Source organism: Pan paniscus, chromosome 15 (genome assembly GCF_029289425.2).
Source record: "Pan paniscus chromosome 15, NHGRI_mPanPan1-v2.0_pri, whole genome shotgun sequence".
Classification (NCBI taxonomy): domain Eukaryota; kingdom Metazoa; phylum Chordata; class Mammalia; order Primates; family Hominidae; genus Pan; species Pan paniscus.
In genome coordinates this window covers 42,636,742-42,660,467 of record NC_073264.2, presented here as the reverse complement: position 1 = coordinate 42,660,467, position 23,726 = coordinate 42,636,742, and positions in this window count along the sequence as shown.

The window sequence follows — 23,726 nt, the reverse complement described above, 5'->3', positions numbered from 1 at the left end:
AAATGCAAGTATGTTCTAATAAATGTAGTTTCCTAACAATGACACCTGCAATAATTTTATCATACAACTTCAAACTGTGGAATCTAAAGAATATGGACAATATACTTTTTTTTTTAAATTTTACTTTAAGTTCCAGGATACATGCACGGAATATGCACGTTTGTTACATAGGTATACATGTGCCATGGTGGTTTGCTGCACCTATCAACCTGTCATCTAGATTTTAAGCCCTACATGCATTAGGTATTTGTCCTAATGCTCTCCCTCCCTTTGCCCCCCACTCCCTGACAGGCCCTGGTGTGTGTTGTCCACCTCCCTGTGTCCATGTGTTCTCATTGTTCAACTCCCAATTATAAGTGAGAACATGCAGTGTTTGATTTTCTGTTTCTGTGTTAGTTTGCTGAGAATGATGGCTTCTAGCTTCATCCATTTTCCTGCAAAGAACATGATCTCATTGATTTTTATGGCTGAATAGTGTTCCATGGGGTATATGTGCAATATTTTCTTTATCCATTCTATCACTGATGGGCATTTGGTTTGGCTCTATGTCTTTGCTATCATAAATAGTGCTGCAATAAAGATACGTGTACATATATCTTTATAGCAGAATGATTTATAATCCTTTGGGTATATACCCAGTAATGGAATTTTGGGTCAAATGGTATTCCTGGTGCTAGATCCTTGAGGAATGGCTACACAGTCTTCCACAATCATTAAACTAATTTACATTCCCACCAACAGTGTAAAAGCATTCCTATTTTGCCACACCCTCACCAGCATCTATTAAAGCAATTGCAACAAAAGCCAAAATTGACAAATGGGATCTAATTAAATTAAAGAGCTTCGGCACAGTCAAGGAAACTAGCATCAGAGTGAACAGGCAGCCTACAGAATGGGAGAAAAAATTTGCAGTCTATTCGTCTGACAAAGGTCTAATACCCAGAACCTACAAGAAACTTAAACAAATTTTGAAGAAAAACCAAACATCCCCATCAAAAAATGAGCAAAGGATATGAACAGAGACTTCTCAAAAGAAGACATTTATGCGACCAACAAACACAAAAGATAAAGCTCATCATCACTGATCATTAGAGAAATGCAAATCAAAACCGCAGTGAAATACCATCTCAGACCAGTCAGAATGGTGATTTTTTTTTTTCTTTTTTCTTTTAGATGGAGTCTTGCTCTGTTACCCAGGCTGGAGTGCAGTGGTGTGATCTCAGCTCACTGCAAGCTCCACCGCCTGGGTTCATGCCATTCTCCTGCCGCAGCCTCCCGAGCAACTAGGACTACAGTTCCCCGCCACAATGCCCGGCTAATTTTTTGTAGTTTTAGTAGAGACGGGGTTTCACCATGTTAGCCAGGAGGGTCTCAATCTCTTGACCTCGTGATCCACCCGCCTCAGCCTCCCAAAGTGCTGGGATTACAGGCGTGAGCCACCGCGCTTGGCCCAGACTGGTGATTATTAATGTAGTTTTTAAACAATTAAAAAACATTTGTTTTGCCTTCGAAATAAAATGTATTTTATTTTAGTGAAATGTCTACCATCAGTTTTGGAACATTACCTAAGTGAAATAAAGAAGTTTCTAGTAGTTTTGTTCCAAACATAGGGGAAAAAAACCACAAGAAAGAAAATAAACTTTTTTCCTTTACATGTTCTATATCAAGAAGTGAATAATACTGCTCAGAAAGACATCAGAGACCAGGGAAGGCAGAAGAAAACATAACTGAGATACTTGTTAAGAATACCTGAGAAGATACTAATTACATAGTAAAAGGAAAAAACATGGATTTGGAAAAGGAAAGTAATCAAGAAGTCTAACTATCATAAGTAATATGCAAAGAAGGATCCAGATGAATACATTCTGTAAACTCTTGGAAATGTGAGTGTGGAACTTAGGAGAGATACCAAAAAGGAGATACAATGATACACAATTTTATCACCTACAAGATACAGGTAAAGTCATGTGAATAGATGAGACCATTATATTTATATAATATATATAATATATTTATATATATATATATATATATATAGAGAGAGAGAGAGAGAGAGACAGAAGGCGAAGAAGAAAATAAAAGAAGAATGAAGATTATGAAGAATGGAGAAAGGAAGAATATGTTGGGTCATAAGTACAGAGGAAGTGACTCACCAGGGAAACATACCAGGTGTTAGAACAAAGAGACCACTCAGGAAAGTTCTGTGTCATGAAGATGTCAGAGATGCATGAGTTAAGGAAGAAGGTGGGGTGATAAGAGAATAACAGGTAGAGGAGAGACCTTGACTTCATTCATGGTTACTAGAGCCTATCTCTGTAAATACATCTAATAGGTTTGTACAGGTAAACCATTCATTAAGAACAATGCATACATGTTTTGGATGATTCTTTCTGTGCTTGTACTTGAAATAAAGCAGAATGTCTTCTGGTGTCGTATACTTACCAAATCAGAAAATAGTGAAGTATGAAACTATAGAATTCAACGTGCAATTTGTATTTATATGTCTAGAAGACTGATTATAATCTTTAGTAATGAAATTTGATTTGGTAGTTAAATAATAAATACTAATTGGTTATGTGGGAAGGATAAAGGAAGACATTCCAAAGAGTTCGGAGACACATTTGGGAAAGAGTAAAAAATTAAAAACAAACAAACAAAAAAACATAATGGCACAAATGGCAATGGAGTGTCTATGGAGGTTTGAGAAACAATGAAGAGGTAAGCCTGGCTAAAATGGGATAACTATGCTGAGAAAGTGTGAAAAAAATAAATTTGGGAGAAACAGGTAATAAACAAATGTATTAGGTTGGTGTAAAAGTAATTGCGGTTAATAAAAGGCTTTACAAATATAATAGTTTTGGATTTGTGAATAGATAACTAGCTCTTATTGAACAGTCTTTAATCTGGAAAAAATATTTTTTGGGAGATGATTATTTGCAAGATTTTAGAGACACTGGTGATGGTGTTGGTGGGCAGAGAGGGAAGAAAGATTCAATGGTGAGCACATCCTGAAAGCAGAGAGATAAGCCAGTAAAGGGCTCCTGAGAGGTGGCAGCCACAGGAATGAAAGGGAAAAATCTAAATTAAAATGATTTAAGCAAATTATTGCAATAGAAGAAAAATAGACAGTGTGATGGGATACTGGTCTACCACACAGATTTGGTTTAAGCTAAGATACTAAAGAAGCCAAAAACTTAGAATTGGTTATTTTCAATGGTAACTAGTAAGCAAATCGGTAATTGTGCATGCTTAAATATACTATTCCAGCCAACACACTTGAAAGTATACGGAAAGGGATAAATAAAATACATTTTTCGCCTCAATTAGAACAGGGGAAATTATTTAGGGGATTGTGAGTCTGAGAATCTAATTTTATGATTATGCTTTCCTCTTTTAAAGAATAATAAGAGATAAGATAATTTTAAGTATATACTAGGATTTGTCCTTTACTTATGTATTTATCCACTTATTTATTCAGTTATTAATCAACATATTGAAATTTTAACATAAAAATAGGATTCATTTAAAAAAGAACCTTTACTTTTCAATTAATATTGGTGAGATAGCCATAATCTTTTACAGTTCAATATGAAAATTAAAATATATCACAATACCAGTTTTATTTTCTCCCTTTAAATCTCTATTTTATTTTTCAGCAATGTTAGTAAATATTGAAACTTATCCAACAACTAAACTGGTGTGCTTAAGGAGACTATGTTTTAAATTTTAAAGAAGTTTTCTCATAATGAATTTATTAACTTCCTGTGCTTTATACCAAATATACTCATCTTTCAGGAACTGATGGCCTTTGTTCCTCCTTGCTGTGACTCCAGTCTTCTGTCTTCCATCCCAATGTGTTCCTTAAATCCATTTGCACACTTCCCCATACAAGATCCGTGATACTTTCATTAGAGATAAAAATCCTCTCAGGCTTATTCATTTCCTATAAAACCCAGTTTAATGCTTTCCCTTTTTGTGACTAAATCCCTTATTTATGTTTGGGAAAATGTCCTACTCTCCAAATTTTTGTTGCTTTTCCTCTGCGTTGGAAATACTGCACAAATATTTATCTTGTCTTGTACATTTGTAGGCTGAACCTGTACCTCTTTTATTACATTCTCCTGAAAAGCCAAACTCTAAAAGTAGAGCAGAGTTTATTTTCTCTACTGTTAAGTTTCTTTGTTTCCCATCTCAAGAAAATCATATACGTAGAATGATTGCAGAAAATGTGGAATATGGTGTTTTCTTCTGGGACATATTGAGGAATTTCAGTAGAAAAATGGTCATTGTTTTATTTGAAAACAATTCGTGAAATCTTTAAAATTTATGATGGCAGAATGAACAATAGATGGTGAGTAAAAAAGATTCTATTTGAGTGCCTATAAGGGTGAAAAGTATTCTGTCCCCCAGGCATACATATTTTCTCTGCTGGATTTCATTGAAAGCTGACTTTTTGTTAGAAAAGGTAATAGCCTAGAGTTATGATCTCAATAGCATAAAACACAGCAGCCAATTTTAGATGAACTTGCTACTAGGAATATTTTATTGATTATATGCCCAATTGTCTGCAAAGATTAATAAGATGGCAAAGAAAAAGAATTACAATATCTAATTTAATAATCTTTCATGGATTACAATAAAGTATCTATCATTTCAGCACAGATTTTTATTATTTTCTTTATACTTTCTTTTCTGGATATTCTCTGTGTGACCTTCTACTGAACTATTTTGACTAGGTGTGAAGATCATTCCATCAAATTTATAGAGGAAAAAAAGGCTCTGCTTTCATTATAGTCTGAAATATCTATTTGTTCAATATACTAAAAACAGATATCTACTAGCACAGCAAGTTTTCTTTCTTGAATAATAGTTTTCTAACTGGATTTTGAAAATGTTTTTAAGAAAATCTGTCCAGTTTTCTATTAGGTTCAGTTAGTTTTAAATAATTTTCCAGGAAAATATTTTTAAATTTCCCATTATTATATAATTACACTATATTTTTCTGAAAAGTATTTAGAAATGGACTCACCTATTTTGGTAGCAAATATGGATCTGAACAGGAATTTTATAATACTTAATTTCATACTTATGTGAAATTATATATTTAATAACATGGAGATGGTTTTATTTTATTTCACTGGCCTACCACAGTTTCCAGTTGAAGATTGACTTGTTCTGCATACATTGAATAATTTTTTCAAGTAGTATATTATAACCTACAAATAACTTCCCCATATATCACTGGGCATATACCTGACTCTTGCTGAACGATTGTGAATAAATAAAATAATGTATAACAATAAAGGAAGTATAGGGAAACAGCCTGTTGCATGGCAGGAGTGATGTCATCTTGAAACTAAGCAGGTATAATGACTGATATTTGACTCCTGCTAGTAAGGTGTTCTGCAAGGCCAAGAAACAATGCCTGTAGCATAGATAATCCCTCATAAAGATGCTATCTAACTTCCTCAGCAAACAAGAGTTTCATAAAATGGTCTGAGACATGACCAGCTGCACATATTTTACCAAAAAAGCTTGCTATATAAAGAATACTTTCTGGAGGTTGGTGTGGGATCTACTATCCCTCGGCCAAGACCTTGCTTCTGTTCATAAGCCCCTATTAAATGTTTCTTTCATGCACGTCTGTGTGAAGAGACCACCAAACAGGCTTTGCGTGAGCAACATGGCTGTTTATTTCACCTGGGTGCAGGCGGGCTGAGTCCAAAAAGAGAATCAGCAAAGGGAGATAAGGGTGGGGCCGTTTTACAGGATTTGGGTAGGTAAAGGAAAATTACAGTCAAAGGGGGTTTGTTCTCTGGTGGGCAGGAGTGGGGGTCGCAAGGTGCTCAGTGGGGGTGCTTTTTGAGCCAGGATGAGCCAGGAAAAGGACTTTCACAAGGTAATGTCATCAGTTAAGGCAAGGACCAGCCATTTACACTTCTTTTGTGGTGGAATGTCATCAGTTAAGGTGGGGCAGGGCATATTCACTTCTTTTGTGATTCTTCAGTTACTTCAGGCCATCTGGGCGTATATGTGCAAGTCACAGGGGATGGGATGGCTTGGCTTGGGCTCAGAGGCCTGACATTCCTGCCTTCTTATATTAATAAGAAAAATAAAACAAAATAGTGTTGAAGTGTTGGAGCGGCGAAAATTTTTGAGGGGTGGTATGGAGAGAGAATGGGCGATGTTTCTTAGGGCTGCTTCAAGCGGGATTAGGGGCGGCGTGGGAACCTAGAGTGGGAGAGATTAAGCTGAAGGGAGGTCTTGTGGTAAGGGGTGATATTGTGGGGATGTTAGAAGAAACATTTGTCGTATAGAATGATTGGTGATGGCCTGGGTACGGTTTTGTATGAATTGAAAAACTAAATGGAATAACAGAAGGAGAAAAACAGGTATAAAAGGTCTAATAATTGGGACGACTCAGGATATCTGATTAGAGAGTGCTTAAGGAGATTCGGCATAGTCCTGCCAGCAAAGATTATTTATTTACTTCAAGAGTTAAGAGTGGCAGTTTGGGGATAGCACCAGGAGATATCAGCTGTGATGGCTTGGAAAAACAGTGTAAACCGGCAGTGTAAACAAGAGCAGGGCATGTATGAGTAGTTGAGGACGGTGAATAGGAGTATGACCAGACAGAAAATAGTAGGGATGACAAGTTTTTTTTTGGGGGGGGCATAGTCTAAGTTGGTCTGGTGTCTGGAATGAGACTGGGGCCTAATAAAAAGGAGCGTCTATACAGGAGCTTAAATAGGCTGTACCCTGTAGCATTCCGAGGACAGGCCTGAATTCTGAGAAGGGAAAGTAGTAAAAGTATTGTCCAGTCCTTTTTAAGTTGGTGAGCTTGGTGAGGTGTGTTTTTAAAAAACCTTTAGTCCATTCTACTTTTCTTGAAGATGGAGGACCATAAGGGATATAAAGGTTTCACTGAATACTAAGAGCCTGAAAAACTGCTTGCCTGATTTGACTAATAAAGGCTCATCTGTTATCAGACTGTATTGAGGTGGGAAGGCTAAACTGAGGAATTATGTCTGACAGAAGGGAAGAAATGACTGCGGTGGCCTTCTCAGACCCTGTAGGAAAGGCCTTTACTTATTCAGTGAAAGTGTCTATTTAGACTAAGAGGTATTTTAGTTTCCTGACTCGGGCATGTTGAGTGAAGCTAATTTGCCAGTCCTCGGGCTTGATGTGTAGGGAAGGGACGGGGCCTGAATAATCCCTGAGGAGTAGTAGAATAGCAGATGGAACACTGAGAAGTTATTTCCTTGAGGATAGATTTCCACGATGGAAAGGAAATGAGAGGTTCTAAGAGGTGGGCTAGTGGCTTGTACTATAGCATAACCTGCCTTTCTGGTGTGTGGCGATTAGGCCTGGTGGAACAGCCATCAATAAATCAAGCGTGATCAGGGTGAGGAACAGGAAAGAAGGAAATTTGGGGAAATGGGGTGAATGTCAGGTGGATCAGAGAGATACAGTCATGGGGGTCAGGTGTGGTATTAGGAATAATGTGGGAGGCCAGATTGAAGTCTGGGCCAGGAACAACAGTAATTGTGGGAGACTCAACAAAGAGTGAGTATAACTGAAGGAACCGGGAAGCAGAAAGTATATGCATCAGGTATGAGGAAGAAAATAGATTTTGGAACTTATGAGAACTGTGGAGAGTGAGTTGAGCATAGTTTGTGATTTTGAGGGCCTCTGAAAGTATTAGGGCAGCAGCAGTGGCTGCACAGAGACATGATGGCCAGCCTAAAACAGTAAGGTCAAGTTGTTTGGACAAAAAGGCTACAGGACGCGATTGTTGTCCTTATCTAAGAATTCCGACTGGACAGCCCTGCACTTCGGCTGTGTGTAATGAAAAGGGTCGGGATGAGTCAGGGAGAGCTAGAGTGGGGGCAGTTTCTAAAGCTGTCTTCAAGGAATGGAAAGAGGAGTGGGGAAAGGATTTAGGATCTATGGGGTCAGCTAGGTTTCCTTTTGTGAGTTTATGTAATGGTTTTGTTAGGATGGCAAAACCAGGTATCCAAAGGCAAAAGTATCCAACCATGCCCAGGAAGGAAAGGAGTTGTTGTTTTGTAGAAGTGGTTGGGGTTTGAGAGATCAGTAGGACACAATTGGCAGGCAGAGCACGTGTTTTTATGAGAATTATGCTGAGATAGGTAACAGATGAGGAAGAAATTTGGGCTTGATTGAAGTAATGGGGGCTGTCTGTGAAGCTTTGCAGCAGTACAGCCTAGGTAATTTGCTGAGCTTGATGGGTGTCAGGGTCAGTCCAAGTGAAAGCGAAGAGAGGCTGAGATTAAGGGTGCAAAGGAGTAGTAAAGAAAGCATGTTTGAGATCTAGAACAGAATAATGGGTTGTAGAGGCAGGTATTGAGGATAGGAGAGTATATGGTTTTGGCACCATGGGGTGGATAGGCAAAACAATTTGGTTGATAAGGCGCAGATCCTGAACTAACTTGTAAGGCTTGTCTGGTTTTAGGACAGGTAAAATGGGGGAATTGTAAGGAGAGTTTATAGGCTTTAAAAGGCCATGCTGTAGCAGGCGAGTGATAACAGGCTTTAATCTTTTTAAAGTGTGCTGTGGGATGGGATATTGGCATTGAGTGGGGTAAGGGTGATTAGGTTTTAATGAGATGGTAAGGGGTGCATGATCGGTCGCCAAGGAGGGAGTAGAGGTATCTTATACTTGTGGGTTAAGGTTGGGGGATACAAGAGGAGGACGCAAAGGAGGCTTTGGATTGGGAAGAAGGGCGGCAATGAGATACAGCTGTAGTCCAGGAATAGTCAGGGAAGCAGATAATTTAGTTATAGTGTCTCAGTCTAATAAGGGAACTGGGCAGGTGGGGATAACTAAAAAGGAGTGCTTAAAAGAGTATTGTCTAAGTTGGCACCAGAGTTGGAGAGTTTTAAGAGGTTCAGAAGCCTGGCCGTCAATACCCACAACAGTTATGGAGGCAAGGGAAACAGGCCCTTGAAAAGAAGGTAATGTGGAGTGGGTAGCCTCCGTATTGATTAAGAAGGGGATGGGCTTACCTTCCACTGTGAGAGTTACCCGAAGCTCGGCGTCTGTGATGGTCTAGGGGGCTTCCGAGGCGATCGGGCAGTGTCAGTCTTCAGCCGCTAAGCCGAGAAGATCTGGGAAGGAGTCAGTCAGACAGCCTTGGGCCAGAGTTCCAGGGGCTCTGGGAGTGGCTGCCAGGTGAGTTGAATAGTTCGATTTTCAGTGGGGTCCCACAGAGATGGGAAGTGGCTTAGGAGGAATCCTGGGCTGCGGGCATTCCTTGGTCTAGTGGCCAGATTTCCGGCAGGTGTAGCAAGCTCCTAGGGGAGGAGGTTCTGGAGGAACGCCTGGCTGCTGCGGTTCAGGCATTTGGAAGTTCTTGTGTGCTGGAGATGTGGCTGGGGTTTGTCTCACAGTGGAGGCAAGGAATTGCAACTTTTTTTCTGTTATTGTACACCTTGAAGGTGAGGTTAATTAAGTCCTGTTGTGGGGTTTGAGGGCCAGATTCCAATTTTTGGAGTTTTATTTAATGTCGGGAGCAGATTGGGTAATAAAATGTATATTGAGAATAAGACGGCCTTTTGACCTTTTAGGGTCTAGGGCTGTAAAGCGTCTCAGGGTTGCTGCCAAATGAGCCATGAACTGGGCTGGATTTTTATATTTGATGAAAAAGAGCCTAAACACTATCTGATTTGGGATAAAGAAAAAGGAGCATTAACCTTGACTATGCCTTTAGCTCCAGCCACCTTTTTAAGAGTAAATTGCTGGGCAGGAGGGGGAGGGCTAGTCACGGAACAAAACTGTAAGCCGGACCAGGTGTGAGGAGGGGAGGTGATAAAAAGATTATAGGGTGGAGGAGCAGAGGCTGAGGAAGAATTGGGACCTAGCTCGGCCTGGCGAGGAGCAGCCTGGGGAGGAAGGGAGAGGTCAGATGGGTCTGTAGAAAAGGAAGATTAGAAAGACTCAGTGACGCTTGGGATTGGTACTGAGGAGACAGGCGGGAGGGAAAGAAGGAAGATTTGGGACGAGTTGCACTGGTCACAGAGACTAGGAAGGGACTGATGTGTACAAGAATGCCTGGACATCAGGCACCTCACACCGTTTGCCTATTTTACGGCAAGAATTATTTAGATCTTGCAGGATGGATAAATTCAAAGTGCCATTTTCTGGCTATTTGGAACTACTGTTGAGTTTGTATTGGGGTCAAGCGGCATTGCAGAAGAAAATAAGGCATTTAGGTTTTAGGTCAGGTGTGAGTTGAAGAGGTTTTAAGTTTTTGAGAACACAGGCCAAGGGACTAGAAGGAGGAATGGAGGGTGGAAGGTTGCCCATAGTGAAGGAAGCAAGCCTAGAGAAAAGAGAGAGTAGAGAAATGGAGGGAAGGGGTTCGGGGGTTCTTATCTTCCAGAAAAGTGGGAAAAGGGGTTGGGGCACAGAAATAAGGGATGGGGCACAGAAATAAGAGGTTGGGGCACGGAAATAAGGGATTGGAGTGCAGAGATATAAAAGGTTGGGGCATGGAAATAAGGGATTGGAGCGCAGAGATATAAGAGATTGGGGCACGGAAATAAGGTATTGGGGCACAGAGATATGAGGTTGGGGCATGGAAATAAGGGATTGGGGCACAGAGATAAGAGGTTGGGGTGCAGAAATAAGGGATTGGGGGTTCTTGCCCCGTAGAAAAGCAGGACTTGCCGCTAAGGGTGAAGGAGAAGGGGTTGAGGGGTACTTGTCCCTCCCCAAGAAAAGCAGAGAAGGGGTAGAGACAAGGAGAGAAGGGGTTGGGGTACTTGCCCCTTCCCCAGAAAAGCAGGACTTGCCGCTAAGGGTGAAGGACCGAGGCAGGCATCCCTGCGTGGTCTGACACCTTTGAAACGTGGGTGAATAATCAGAGAGGTGTCCCTGCAATGATTAAACACCAAGGGAAGGCTGCCTTCCCAGTCCGTGACCGGCGCCGGAGTTTTGGGTCCACGGATAAAACGTGTCTCCTTTGTCTCTACCAGAAAATGAAAGGAATTGAAATTAAGAGAAGGGAGAGATTGAAGTGTGGCGCCAAGATTGAAAGGAGAAAGAGGTTGAGGGATAGTGAGGGAGGTTGGAGAAGAGAGTAAAAAGAGGCCACTTACCAGATTTGAGATGTTTCTTGGGCTGGTCGGTCTGAGGACCTGAGGTCGTAGGTGGATCTTTCTCTCGGAGCAAAGAACAGGAGGACGGGGGATTGATCTCCCAAGGGAGGTCCCCCAATCCGAGTCACGGCACCAAATTTCATGCGCGTCCGTGTGAAGAGACCACCAAACAGGCTTTGCGTGAGCAACATGGCTGTTTATTTCACCTGGGTGCAGGCGGGCTGAGTCCAAAAAGAGAATCAGCGAAGGGAGATAAGGATGGGGCTGTTTTATAGGATTTGGGTAGGTAAAGGAAAATTACAGTCAAAGAGGGTTTGTTCTCTGGTGGGCAGGAGTGGGGGTCGCAAGGTGCTCAGTGGGGGTGCTTTTTGAGCCAGGATGAGCCAGGAAAAGGACTTTCACAAGGTAATGTCATCAGTTAAGGCAAGGACCAGCCATTTACACTTCTTTTGTGGTGGAATGTCATCAGTTAAGTGGGGCAGGGCATATTCACTTCTTTTGTGATTCTTCAGTTACTTCAGGCCATCTGGGCGTATATGTGCAAGTCACAGGGGATGGGATGGCTTGGCTTGGGCTCAGAGGCCTGACAGTTTCTTTCTGAGAAACTGGATTTGTCAGTCCCTTTCTTTGGCCTCTCAGCTCCCTTGACCTTTATAGGTAGGTTTGAATATACCTGCTCAGAGTGGAACATACATCGTTATCTAATCTACTAGAAGAGACATGAAGGCATGTAAGGAGTGAAAAAGGATTACAGAGTAATTTACGGGGAATATTGTTAGATGTAGGCAGGAATATTAGAGCAACGACAGTTTCTTCTCAGAAGAGGTGTGTGGCATAAATATTTTAGATCCTTACAAGAGTCACAATTGGAAAACCATAAATTAATTGACTAATCATCTAATGAAACATCTTTGTTTTTTAGGTGAGAAAATTGTATTCCAGAAGGTTAAAGGAAAGAGTTGAAAGTCATATAACTTCTTATTGTTAACCCTGTGGTGATGATTCACAACTCCTGACACCTTAGTTAATTTTTAAAATTATAACAATAATGGAGTTTACATTTTAAAATGATTTTTAATATTAAAAAATATATAGAATACAGATTAACAATTGAATTGACAGACATACCAGCCAATAGCTTTCCAACTATCAGTTAACAGAATGATGCTATCTTACTGTGAGGATTCTGGGCTTACAGCATTCGTTTCCAGCATAACAGTGATGATATGCTTTATTTATTGAGTTTCCTCATAATAACATGTTAAATATACATTTCATATTTACTTTTTATGATTATGGAAGTAATGTACTAACCCTTCATGAAAAAATGAAAAAATATCAGGATGATGTAAAGGCAAAAAGACACATCACACATCTCATTCAAAAATGAGTTATATTAGTATATTTCCTATTAATATTTTTCTTTCACAAATATTGATTTATAGTTATATTTTATAACAGAGCTATAATATACAATAACTTAGGTGTCTGACTCTTTACTTTGGCATTTAATGCAGTTGACAACTGTGTAATATATTTCTTTGCATGGATACAGTAAAGTTTATCCAAACCATTTAAGTTAATCTAGTTTCAGCATATGTAATGTTTGAATGCACAGCACTGTGTAAAGGTATTTATACACATATCTAATTATTTTCTCATCTTAAATTCCTAAAATTTAGTTACCTGGTCAAAGTATTAAAATTATTTTAAGGATTTAGACCTTTGTCTATGCTGCTTACTTTCTGAAAATGTTGTAGCTTATACTTTATCAGTGGTGGATATTAGTTCTATTTTTACTATTTTTACTATTTTACTATTTTATTATTTTACTAAACTTTACTAAACATTTAGTGTTACCTGGGGGAAAAAAAGCAATTTGATAGGAGTAAAGTGTATCTCATTAAAGTCTTGTACTATACTCCTGCTGATGCTGTAACAAATTTCCACAAATGTAGTATTGTATAATAATGTACATTTAAGGTTTTAACAGTTCTGGAAATCAGAAGTTCAGAATGGCTCTTACAGCACGAAAATCATCAGAGGTTCTGCAGAGTTGCATTCTTTTTAGAGGCTATTAGGAGAGAATCTGTTCAATGCCTCTTCCAATGTCTAGGGCCTGCCTGCATCTCTTGGCTAGTGGCTGCATTTCTCTGATTTCTGCTTCCATCATCATATCTCCTTCCATGACTCATTTGTTTCCACCTTCTGTCTTATAAGCACCATTGTGATTATATTGGTCCTACCCGATAAATCCAGGATAATCTTCCATTTTATGATCCTTAACTTAATCACATCTGTAAGGTCCCTTTTGCCATGTAAGATAACATATTCATACATACAGGCAAGCAGGAAGTGGACATCTTTGGGTGGTTATTACTTGGTCTACCACAAACTTCTTTTGCATTACATGTTTATTGCTCATTTGAGCTTCTACTGTAAAATACCAATCACTTAATCATTTATTTAGTACTATCTTATTCTAAGAAAATATTTAATTTCTCTTAAGAAAAAAGTGTATAATAATGTCACAATATTAAACGTTTTAATGTAAAAAAAGTGAGGTCAAAAAAGTAAGAGTAGGAAATTCAAGCTAGCATTACAGCTACTAAATAAAGAGCCTGAAGAATCCCAAAGACCACCACTCTAAGGCACAGATACACTAATATTAGCATTTGCACCCAAATTTCACATTTTTCTTTACCTCTCACCATCGTAAGTGTAGGAACTGGTGTCCCTGAGAATTTCTCCTTAAGCATTCCTACGGGTTCAATATGTCTCAGTGTTAAGGTTGGACATGCTTCAAGCCAATGTTCTTTTACCAGGCTGCACCTTGTCTTTGCTGTCTCCACTGGTGCTCTGCTGGGCCAGCTACCACTGCCGCTCTGGGAAGAACATGTCTTTCTCTAGCACAATGCTCAGGCTGCTATAACTGCAAAACAGTAGGTGCAGTCCTTCCTCAGGGTGTTGGAGCACAAATGGGAAGATAAATTATGTCTCCTACTGTGTGTTTCCCATTGGTACCTGGGTCCAGAGGAGCATTGTTTATAGCCAGACTCGCACACGATTCCTCTTGGAAAAAGCTTCTGAAGCTTTTCTGTACCACTCCAGAAGGACGTACAGGGCAAAGTCCAGTGGGAAGGCTAGATCTGGGTAACAGAACAGACATTGTCATGCCCTATCATTGTGCTACTCTTCCCTTTCTTTTGAGACAGGGTCTCACTCCCATTGCTCAGGCTGGAGTGCAGTGGCATGATCTTGGCTCACTGCAGCCTCAACTTCCTGATTTCAAGTGATCCTCCCATCTCAGCCTTCCACGTAGCTGGGACTACAGACATGCGCCACCATGCCCAGCTAATTTTTTGTATTTTTAGTAGACACAGGGTTTCACCAGGTTGCCCTGTTTGGTCTTGAACTCCTAGGTTCAAGAGATCCTCCTGTCTCAGCCTCCCAATGTGCTGGGATTACAGATGTGAGCCACTGCACTGGGCCTACTGTTCCCTTTCTTGTTTGCACCTTTCCTCTTTACACACTCCCAGAGAAGTTGGCCACAGTGTTTTTGTTGTCGTTTCTTGTTTGTTTGCTTTCTGTAACCTTTTTAGCAGCCAACATCAGAAAGAAAACTCAATACATTATGAGGTTCACAGCAATCAACATAAACAAATGATTTTTTTCTTAGGAGAAACACAACCACTCTTCATATCAAGACAAGTGAAACATTTCTCCTGTTGTTTTATAAAAGGTGACACTTCTGTGCAACGAATTTGATATGACCAAGAGTTTCATAGTTAAAATTTTTATGTCTCCCAAAACAGACTGTACTGATGGAAACAAACATGGCTTTTGCAGGAATGAATTTTATCGCAAATTATGGTTTATGTAATTTTAATTAATTATATAAATACATTTTAATTATATAAAATTCTAATTATATAAATTATATAAATTTTCTAAAAATTTTTGTATTTTTAGAAAAGACGGGATTTGGCCATATTGGCCAGGCTGGTCTCCTACTCCTGACCTCAAGTGATCCACCTGCCTCAGCCTCCCAAAGTGCTGGGATTACAGATGTGAGTGATTGCGCCTGGCCTATCAGTATCATTTTCAAATGAAAATTTAATTATACAAATTATATGGTTTATATAATTATACTTTTATAATTATTGCAAATTATGACATCATGTGAAATCATGACAAGTGATTTGTGGGTTTTTTCAGGGTGCAGAAGTGAATACATTTGAATGCTGCACACTTTATATTGCTCTTGTAGATGTACAAATCACCTTAGTTTATTATCAGGCTCTGAGGAGTCTTGTGGAAGATAATTATTTTTACCTTAGGTGAGCTTAGTGTGTTCCTAACGTTTTATCACAGAAATTTTCCTTTATGTTTCTCTACTAATAATTCTGGGAATATTAATCTTCACATGAACACAATTTGAGGAATACTTGCCAATGAAATTGGAAGGTATATCCTACAGAGAGTTCTCCATAAATATTGCTTGTCACAGTCAAGTTTTTGAAATTTCTTGAGTGGAAATAGGTTCAAGATTATATTCTGATGAAGTCCACAAATGTAGTTATTCTACCGAGGGTAGGGTTGGCCTTCATTATGAAAATAATAAAAGCACCCAGAACAGATATCATCTGATTGGAAGGAGTGTTTCAGCCTTCACATTGGAAACACAGTTTGTCCGAGAGTGAAATTCTTAGGAGAACATATTTTTCCTTAAGTTTTTGTATTCATTGTTGCTTTAATTTCAAGCATTTACCAATGTTAAAGAAATGCAGAGTTTTTCCTGGCATGTGTTAATTAATAATCTGGTTTTACTTCATGTCTTCTCTTCACTGAGTACTTGTAGTTCTTTTTCTCCTAAAAACTTGTCATGTGTTCTAGATAAATGGTTAAGTTATTTTGTTTTAAATATTAGTATAATTTCCTTTTTGTTTTGTTTTATTTTTTGAGATGGAGTCTCACTCTGTCCCCCACGTTGGAGTGCAGTGGCGTGATCTCAGCTCACTTCAGCCTCCACCTCCTGGGTTCAAGCGATTCTCCTGTTTCAGCTTCCCTAGTAGGTGGGACTACAGGTGACCACCACCACGCCCGGCTAATTTTTGTATTTTTAGAAAAGACGGGATGTAGCCATATTGGCCAGGCTGGTCTCCTACTCCTGACCTCAAGTGATCCACCAGCCTCAGCCTCCCAAAGTGCTGGGATTACAGGCGTGAGCCACTGGGCCCGGCCTATCAGTATCATTTTCAAATGAAAAATATTTATTTCCAGTTTTATTTCTGATGACTGCTTTTGTTTCTGTTCTGCATTTTTTTTTTTTTCCTGAGGAACCCCTACTATTAGGCTTCCATGTTGTTTCATCATATCTATCACCTTCTTGTTGACTGGTTTTATCTCTTTGGTCTTTTCTGCTATTCTAGGAAAAGGATAGCTTCTCAAATTTATCCTCCTCATAACTGTGCCATAGTCATTCCAATCCTTACCATCTCCAGGGAGGCATTTAATTTTCATAATAAAATATGGATTTCCTTTTGATCATTTTGTTCCATTCCATCTCTTTTCTTTTTGGTTTGTGCCATCATATCATTTTTTTTTTTTAGCTCAGCCTCTTCTGTCCTTTTGCCTGTGTTTTTTTTTTTTTAATGTGTGTGTGTGTGTGTTCCTAGAAATTGAGACTCTCACCTCCCACTAAAAGATGTAAAATTTTTCTGAATTTTTAATCTCTGCTCTTTTTTCAAGTAATTTTCATAGCTGTCATATTTTATTGAATCTACAATAGTTAACTATATGATGCATCATTATTTTTTGTATAACTAAGAGAGAAAAAATATTGCAAATTAAGTTGTAAAATTTCTTAACGCATTGATTGTTAGCTGAGTCCTAATTTCAGACATGTTAAAAAGATATTAAAATTATGTGTATTCGGATAAATGAAACAATATATTATTTTTCTGAAGCTTCGATATGTTATTCTTGAGTTTTTTCAAACTGTTTTTTTCCTATTATTTGTGATTGCTTTAGTTATGTTAAATAAAATTTATGGGAAGCCATTGTTTTAAACTGAGATGCTGCACATGGCCCAAAGAGACCAGACCAAATCATGAGAGTCACTTGTGCTTGGTGCCATGTAATAAAATGTAACTTAGAAATTGGCCAGTTTTCCAAAAATAGGACATTTATAGCAACCAATAAAAAGAGGCCCAGTCAACATGAATCTGCATGATAAGAAGGTTCCCTCTGCCTTAGTCCTTTAAGGAAAGGAACTTTGAAAGGGCCAGTCTCCTTTCTGTTCCCGGTTTTGGCTTTCTTCAACCTTTTCTGTTTGTAGAGCTCATCCTCTGTATTCAGCTCACAGGAGCGCCATTCTGTTTTATAGATGAGATGCTACCTGATTCATGGATCATTTAAAAAAGCCAATTTGATCATTAAATTCAATTTGTTAACATTTTGTTTTTTGACATTTATTTTTGAACAATAAAATTTATAGGGACTCTACTTGACAGGAAAAGAGTGTGTGGATCTCCTTTTCTTCTATTCACTGTACGCCTGCCTGATAGTATTCAGCAATAGGATGCTTAAACCTCCCACCTCTGAATCTTTATACTTACTGTTCTTTCCAGCTAGAATGTAGTTTTTGTTTTGCTTCTTAATATAGAAGTCCAGTGCTGCTCTCTCTCACCTCCTTCCAGGTGGTTCAATTGTCACATTCTCAATATGGGCTTTAATACCAGCTTATTTATTTATTATTATTATTATTATTATTATTATTATTATTATTATTATTTTGAGACAGTCTTGTTCTGTTGCCCAGACTGGAGTGCCGTGGCACAGTCTCGGCTCACTGCAACCTTCGCCTCCCGGATTTAAGCGATTCTCCTGCCTCAGCCTCCTGAGTAGCTGGGACTACAGGCATGTGCCACCACACCTGGCTAATTTTTATATTTTCAGTAGAGATGGGTTTTAACCATGTTACCCAGACAGGTCTCGAACTCCTGACCTCAAGTGATCCGCCTGCCTCAGCCTCTCAAAGTTTGGGGATTACAGGCCTTTTTAAAAATTTAATAATCGATTTTCTCAGCAGCCTTTAATGTTTTTCTCTGCTTATTTTTTTTTCATAGCACTTCTTGCCTTCTTTATATCATCTGTTTCCTCTGAAAGAATGTAAGTGCCATGTATTTTGTCCACTGTGTTTACTGCTGTCTCAAGTATATAATGTTCTCCACTTAATACATACTCAATAAATAAATTTCTTTTGCAATAAATGAATGGCAAGTCTAAGTATCACTGTGACTATTTTACACGTGAGAAAACCGAGGCTTAGAATTACAATGAGTAACAAAGCTGGAATTCCAATGTAAGTCATTCTGATTTAAAGTCTATGCTCTTAGCATCTAGCTGGACTTGATAATAATGGCTGGGAAAATCTTCTTTAATATTTTAGTTTTGGATGTCAGGTAGATTTTAATATGTGTGTGGTTATTCTCTCACTTACCTAAATCTCAAGCTGTGGATCAATATTCCTGGTGGTTAAGGGACTTTCATCACACACAGATAACTCTGTGCACCTATTTCTGAATTCCACTAAGTACGATCACTGGACACATAAACCTTCCACTTCATATCATCACAAAGGTTCGAAAAAATTATTAAAAAAAAAATCACCAGAACAAAAATGAATCTTTAAATTTTACTTGGAAATTCTTGGTGCTTGAATGGCATTAAGAAATTGAAAGATCAACCCCATAAACTGTTATATCAGGCTCTGTGATAGACAGGAATAGATATTATTGGCATCTGTGTAGGTATCAAGTACTCTATGTATTGCTAACGTCATCTGGGTTTTATGTAGATAGTACTGTGTGCTTTAGCATATTAATGTTCTTCTCCTGCTAAGCAATTTTTTTCTAATTTCCTATTTAGGCCATTGTATACACTAATTAGAGAAGCTGCCATAACTGGGTAATAAAAATATTTTCGGCCGGGCGCGGTGGCTTACACCTGTAATCCCAGCACTTTGGGAGGCCGAGGCCGGCGGATCACGAGGTCAAAAGATCCAGACCATCCTGGCTAACACGGTGAAACCCTGTCTCTACTAAAAATAGAAAAAAAAATTAGCAGGGTGTGGTGGCATGTGCCTGTAGTCCCAGCTACTCGGGAGGCTGAGGCAGGAGAATGGCGTGAACCTGGGAGGTGGAGCTTGCAGTGAGCCGAGATCGTGCCACTGCACTCCAGCCTGGGCAACAGAGTGAGACTCCGTCTCAAAAAAAAAAAAAAAAAAAAAATTCTTCAGAGAAAAAGCAAGGTGAAAATAACTAGAAGCAGAAAATGAGAAAGGTAAAATAAAGTAGGAACTAGTTTGGGATCTTGTTGCTTTTTAAATCCAACTTCTAAATTGACTTCTAAATTTGACTTTGTCTATGAATTTTAGACCTACGGGTTTTCAAAATAAATGCCTTTATTTTTCTGGATAGCACCATTTATGACAGAATCTACTAGGAAAGTCAAAGTGGTGTTAGGGCTCAAAAGGATGAAATAATGCAAATTTTATTCAGAGTGCTTTTCAAGGCTACTGCAGAAGACTTTTCTACTTTCTTAGGTATGAAACCATTGAAAAATGATGGATTAAAACTTAAACATAGAATTAAACTTAAACATAGAATTGTGCATTCTAGACTACAACTAATATAGGATTCCAGGCAAGAGACAGAAATTAATATGCCGAAATATTTTGCTGCAATATGAGTCCATTTGTTACTAAGGTTTATTGTTAATTATCTAATTCCTCCTTCCCAGTGAAATGAGTAAATTAAATAATTAAGAAGATGAGTCTTGAGTGTGACTATAGTCTGGCATATTAGTTTAGAGGACTGGCTGGATGTTGAATTCTCTTGGAATTTATGTTTTCTTATATCTTATAGTGTTATGGGTCAGAAATTTGGAAAAGGCCCAACTAAAAAATTAAGCATCTCCATGACACGCTGACTGGCTTCATGAGCAGCTACTCTGGTCTTGATAAAGTAAAAAAGTCGGTTTCCCTCACATGCCTAAAGCCTTGATGAGTATGATGACTGGATCTCTCTGCCTTTCTCTGTATTCCCAGGGCCTCTTCATATAGTCTCTGTGGCTGGGTAGTCAGAATTCTTATGTAATCCAAATCCACAGCATCCTGCTGTTGAGGTTTTGGGCTTACTTTACGTTTCCAAACCCCAGATCTCCTCATTTGGAAAGTAAGAATAATAATTGTACCTACCACACCGTAAGTGGTAATTTGGATATTGGCACAATGCCTGGCACATAAGTAATCATACCTATAAATGGTTTTTGGTGAGCTGGATTTTAAAGCACAGGGAGATTTTACCAGGTATGATGAAGAGAGAAAGGTATGCAGGGTGGAGTGAATGCTCCAAACAAAATCGCCGTAATGAAACTCACATGGAAAAGTACTGAGGTGCCATATTTGAAGGAAATAGATAGGCAGGGGTGCAGTATTCAAAAACTCATTTGTAGATAGGTGGGGATGACACATAATAGAGGATCTTGAGTTGGTAGAAAGAATATAACTGGATTGTAATAATTAAAGCGAATCTCAATTATAATTAAAATAATATTATATCACTGCATAATTTGAATTCTGCCTAGTAACGAAGATTTTTCTCTAAATATTGACTGAAAATTTGACTATTTTTAAACACCTTGGTTTTCCCAAATGTACAAATGTGTACCATGAAGCAACAATTGAATTTTATTTACCTGTCAGCATATAAATTCACACTTCATGGAATAATCTTTTAACATAATTACCAGGTGATTAACTTTAATATTAGTTTTCCAAAATTTCCCTCACTCACTGAAGAGTTGCCTTTTCTAGATGCAGAGATTGGCTATCCTGCTTTAAAAAAGAAACAGTTATCTAAATACTAGGTTTCATGAGTAATTGTGATGTTCTTTATAAACCAAAAGAAATTGCTAATAGTGACTTTATAATTGGAATTTCATACTCCTGGAAGATGGTTGCAATTTAATCAAAGTTGTATTAGAGTTTTGGAAAAAATATACTATAACTTAGCACTAAATTAATAGTTCAAATTTTATACTGAAGTCTAATGTTACTAATTCCCTCCAGCCATTAAAAACAAAACTCATTTTGTAATATTGTTCTTTTCACTGGCTATAATATTATAGTAATTTCTTACCTCCTTGACAGCCTCAAATATTATAATTTACTTATCTTTAATTCATGTATTTATTCAAATTTTTGTAGAAAACCTACTACTTAAACATTACCTATACCATGTTCTATCTTAATATAATATTTGGTATGTAGTAAATATAGTCCATATTAACTGTTATTATTAATTTAAATATTATTAACATCATTATTTTCAGGCAAATAGGCAACATAAAGTAGTTTAATTAAAATAAAATTAATAAATTTAAAATTATTATAATTTTTGCTTTTTATTAAGAGATAATTATAGACTCATAGGAAGTTTCAAAAGAATGTACAGGGAAGTCCCCACGTATACTTCACTCAATTTCCAAACAGTACAACTTTAGCATTAGGATGTTGACACTGGTACAATCCACAGATTTTACTCAGATTTCCTGAGTTATGGATGTAATGTAGTCCAAAATTAGACTGGATATCAGTTACATCTGGGTATCTTCCTACATTCAGTTGTTGAAAAATAAAACAAAAAGTAGCAGAAAAATCCCAAATATCACGTTTATTACTCACAGAAGTGAGGTTGGGAAATGCAGCTCAGTGTGAGAGCCTAATGGCTTACTGATGAAACCCAAGAACTAGGTAGACTTAATCTCCCTGATCATAACAGCAGGCTTCCCCTCCTGGAGGGTTACATCCAGTCCCTGAGGGCAGAGGAGAATGCTTGCCTCCAGAGTCAGCTGCATACTATGTGGTGCCTGACACAAAGTGAAAATGTGGGGCCACTTCTTTAGTAAGTTGGAAAAATGTATTAAAACATTAAAAGTTTCTTTTCTTTGTTTCACCGTCTCTCTCTCTCTCTTTCCCAATTAGGACATTTTTATTTGCTACTTAATGTCATTCTAACTAAATGAAAATTGAAAATTTAAATTATTAGCATGAATTTTACTGTTCAATGTTATATTGTGCAATGGCAGTTTTAAATGAAACTATAAGAGAATTTAACTCATTAGCAAATTATCACAATTAATCTGTATTTTGTAGCTTTATATAACCTATGTATTTCGCTTTTAACATAACTGTCTAAATGATGCACAAAACTAACTCAACTGTTTTTATTTCACTTCTTGATATATACCCATTCTACCAACACTTTGCCTTTGGCCTACTGATGAGTAAGGAATGGTTGAAATGAAAAGAAACCAAGGGTGTCTCTATTTCTCTCTCTTCCTTCTATGCCCTTATTTCAATGTGGTGGCTGGCTAATACAGAGAAGTAACATGAGTAATAAAGTATATGAAAGGCTCACTTGGTTGTCCATGCTTCTTAGAACACCATTGTCTTACTTCTGCATTCAAAGCAAGTTCTGGTTTGAATGGAAAACTTGGACTCTCTAGGTTGTCAGCACTCCCACTTTTTCAGTCTGAGATGTAACAGGCTTACCTTGAACTCTTTTTAAATCTCTTTAAACTGTCATGGAAGGTGGGTCCACAGAAATTCTGTGTTCATGGGGCATTATGAATATCCTATGCTAACGGAGCAGCAACAATGGTAGACGTATATATTGCATTTATCTACTCTACTCCTAAGTGTGCTTCATTTTCCTGCTGGACTTCATTTCCATAATACAGTTTAAAGATAAAATTATTAAGAGTTTCAAGATGGCAACGGTAGAACATTAAACCAAGGAGGGCTCGTCTCAGTGGTAAGTTCTATGTGGCCACACAGGTGATACATTTGTGAAGCCAATTCTGCTTGCTCCCTCGAGGTAGCTCACTTTCAAGACAAAGTTTACTCCGTGGGAAGAACTACTGTTAGCATGTCTAATTCATTTGTCCCAAATTTATCAACTGATTACTCATTCTCCTGGGGAAAAAAGTGTAAAAGATGGAGAGGCCACAATTTACACTAAATGAGTTCTCTCCAGGTAGAAAAAAATAATTATAAGAATAGACAAGAAGTATTTTTTCTCATTTCTCTCCTGACTTGAGAACCAACAGGGAGTAGACACTGGAGTCTGAATTTGTGAAGATCCTATGTGGTAAACTTGTTTGATTAGCTTTAATTCAACGTCTCCAAATCATTATTATCACAAAAGCTTTTGAACAATAACACAAATATGCTTGGAAAGTCTTCTGTGAACCCATTTTTTGGAAATGGCATATTATAGAGTCAGCACGTGCATATACATGGGAAAGGGATTACCTTTCTCACCTTTATTTTAATTAACATACCTATTTTTCATTTCTAAAAATATTCTGTTTCAACATGTTTCTTTTCTGGATATTGGAATATTCTATGTTTTATCCAGATGCTGATTACAAGGATGTGTTCAGTTTGTGAAAATTAGCTGAACAGTTTACTCATAAGTTGTGCTTAGACATTTGTTTTCTATATTAGGTTATATTTCAATAAAAAAGGTTCA